Here is a 3,391-nt window from a genome sequence, read left to right as displayed (position 1 = left end):
AGACAGATGCAAGAAGAGCTCTGTGAGTTCGAGGCCCATCTGGTCTACATAATGAATTCCAGGACAGCCGGGGCTACACAGAGAAACTCTGTCTCGACAAACACACAAAGCTGGATGCGGTGCACTGTCCCTGTAAATGGGGCCTCTCCTAAGGAGAAAGGGGAGATGGTAACAAAAGAATTGTCTGGAAGCTTGGAGGCCAGACAGCCAGGAGTGTGACAAATGGAATCAACAAGAGAGACCCTGCCTCATAACAATTGGAAAAGAAGAGCTGACTACCAAAAACAGTCCTCCTACTCAACACACACACACACACACACACACACACACACACACAAATAAAAATAAATTAACTAATAAATAAAACAAAAGGTAAGTGTTGGTGAACACACGAGGAATCTTAAAGTCCTGTATACTTTTCACAGAAAAGGAAATGGTGGAACCACTTTGAAAAACAGTATGGGAATTAAAAAAAAAAAAAAAAAGAAAGAAATATTCACTTCTGGAGGTTTATCAAAAAGTAACAAAATCAAGATCTCAGTAAGTTAGCTACACTCCTGTGTGTTGCAGGGTATTTGATCCCATTGTGATCCCTGAGATTGCAAACTATAAAAACCTTGTCTTTCCTTTGGTCTGGTTGAGGCCTAACACACGCCTTTAATGGAAGAGCTTTCTGTACACAGGATTTAATAAAGTTAACCCTAGGTCAAGAGGCAGAGCAAGAAACCAGCTGACAGAGACTAAAGAGTAGGGGGGACTTTGAGTTGGAGAGTATTTAAGACAGTGTGGAGAAGTAGAAGCTTTTAGCCCTTTGGCTATTGAGCGTCTCAGCTCCTTGATCTTTGGCTTTTGGGGCTTTTTGGGCTTTGGGCTAGCAAGCCTTTGGCCTTGGGTTTTTTGGCCCTTTCCTCCTGGGCTGTCAGCTGATCCAGTGCGCCTTATGGGCATTCTCCATCGGGACATGAGCTGAGTAGGAAGGTCAGCTGGGCGCTTTCTCTGCTTCTCTAAGCTAGCAGGTTTTCGCCCAAGCATTTGGCTCCTGAGTCTTTATTGGTAAAAGAGAATAATTGGGATTTTCTTTTAAAACAACACCCATGTTTAGTGCTGCACTGTTTACAAGAGCCAGGATGTAGGACTAAGCTAACGCCCACTGTTGGATGACAGTCTAAAGAAAACATGGGACGAATGAATACACAATGGAATACTGCTCAGCCTTGAAAAATGAAATGTCAGTGAAACATGGTAAATCCCAGGGACCACATGCTAAGTGGTCTTAGTCACGGGATAAATATGCTCTGCACGACCCCTCTTAGAAGTGTTTAAAATAGTCACAGTGAGACTGCAGAGGTAATGGCTCAGTGGTTAAGGGCATCTGTTGCCTTACAAAGGGCCCAGGATTGGTACCCTGCATTTACTACATAGTGGTCCACGACCATCCATAACCCCAGGCCCAGATTTGATGCTCTCATCTGACCTCCGGACACCAGGCGTACATGTGGTGCACAGGCATACATGCAGACAAAACACTCACACACATAAAATAATGTAAAAACCAGTCGTACAGAGTAACATGGTAAGTGCTGTGCTCAGAGAGGAGGGCAAAATGCCCTGGCATCCAGGAAGCACAAAGCCTTAACCACACAGGTGAGGAATTCCAGGATGGAGGGTTACCCACCCGGAAGCTCTGTGGGTAAAAGCTCTTGCCATGCAGCATGCAGACTTGAGTTCAGATCTCAGCTTTCAGGTTTAAAAAAAGAAAAAAAAAAGTGCTGTGAGCGGTGGAGACAGGAGGATCGCTGGGACTTGCTGGCTACTAGCAGAGCTAGCTCTAAGTTCACTAAGAGACTATCTCAAGAGATACCTGACTCTGACCTCCATGGGCAGGTATGTCTCTGGACACACAGTTACAGATACAACACACACACACACAGAAGTTCCAATTGTATGATATTGTCGCTAATATACTTAATAACCATGTGCACTTGAGAATGTGAGGCTCTATCACGTTAATGTTCTTATCATGATAAAACGTAAGAAAGAGCCAGGCACGGTGGTGCACACTTTTAAACCAGCACTCAGGGAGGCAGAGGTAAGTGGATCGCTGTGAGTTCGAGGCCAGCCTGGTCTTCAAAGTGAGTCCAGCGCAGCCAAGGCTACCCAGAGAGACCCTGTCTAGAAGAAAACAAAAAACAAAACAAAAACTTAAGAAAGAAGAGGCAGAAACATGAGAGGTCAGCTAACTAACTACTCCAGCTATATTTGTTATTTACGACGGGAGACAGGCCAGGTACTCACCCAGAGGGCAGTGGTGCTGGGATTCGAACCTGGGTCTTAAGTCCTCCTTGCCTCCTTCTTCTCTTCAATGGCTGAGTCAAAGGCTTGGAGATAAAGAGAAATGACCACCCATAGACCTCCATGCCTACCAAGCATAGCAGGTTTCCCTGGCTCCAGACTAGAGCCTCCCTCACCTTCTTAGAAAGATCCAGAAGGATCTCCACCTCTCCAGCCTCCACATTAAACCTGACCACCCTACACTCGCACAGCCCCACATAGCAAGGTCCCATCTTTATCCTTTCAGCCCAACACGAGCTGTCAACAAGGACCAAAGTCAAGTGTGACCCACTACTAAGGCTGTCATGGAAAAGCAACAGGAAGCCAAGGCAGACCAAATGCCACGAGATTCATCCCTATCTGGTGCTGAGGATCGACTCCAGGACCTATTCATGCCTCACAGAGCTCTACCACCGGGTACACCCCCAGCCCGCCGTTAGACTTCTAGAAAGCTCACCTCATAGGACTTCAAGTGGGCTCTCTGCCCATGCCTCAGCCTAGCTTCCTGAGCTGTGCATGTGGGGAACACATGACTGAGCAACAGCTAGCTGATGTCCAAGGTCATGCTTAACACACATCTGTCCTCTAAAGGGCAAGTTGGCCTCCTACGGAGAACCTAGAATTTGTTCCCAAGCTTGACCTTCCCAGAGCCTGGCTGATGGCTGTTGATGAGCTGAGGCCATCAGGTCCCAGGACAGAAAGGGTGGATGGCATTAGCTTCAAACCCCACTGGACTTGACTGACTATCCCGTGGCTACAAACCCATGTTCGGAGGCTTTTCTCCCAAGACTGAGACAATCACTCAGCCAGGTGGGAGGCATGTACCCAGGGAGCCTGAACGCAGGCTGTGGGACAAAGTCTCCAATGCAGCTGCCCCATGAGAGAACCAGCTCCGCAGGACCTGGGCAACTTACAGGCCACGTAACCATGGTTCACTGCGGGCTGCAGGCCCCTTAGAGCCAGGTTAAGCAAGGGGAAGCCGTGCCCAGACATTCCTGCATAAAATGGATTCCCTGGTCCCATTCCCACCCTGGGGGAATCCAAAGATGAGGCTGACATC

This window comes from Acomys minous (genome assembly GCF_964271855.1).
Source record: "Acomys minous genome assembly, chromosome: 12".
Taxonomy (NCBI): Eukaryota; Metazoa; Chordata; class Mammalia; order Rodentia; family Muridae; genus Acomys; species Acomys minous.
This window is presented reverse-complemented; position numbering follows the sequence as displayed.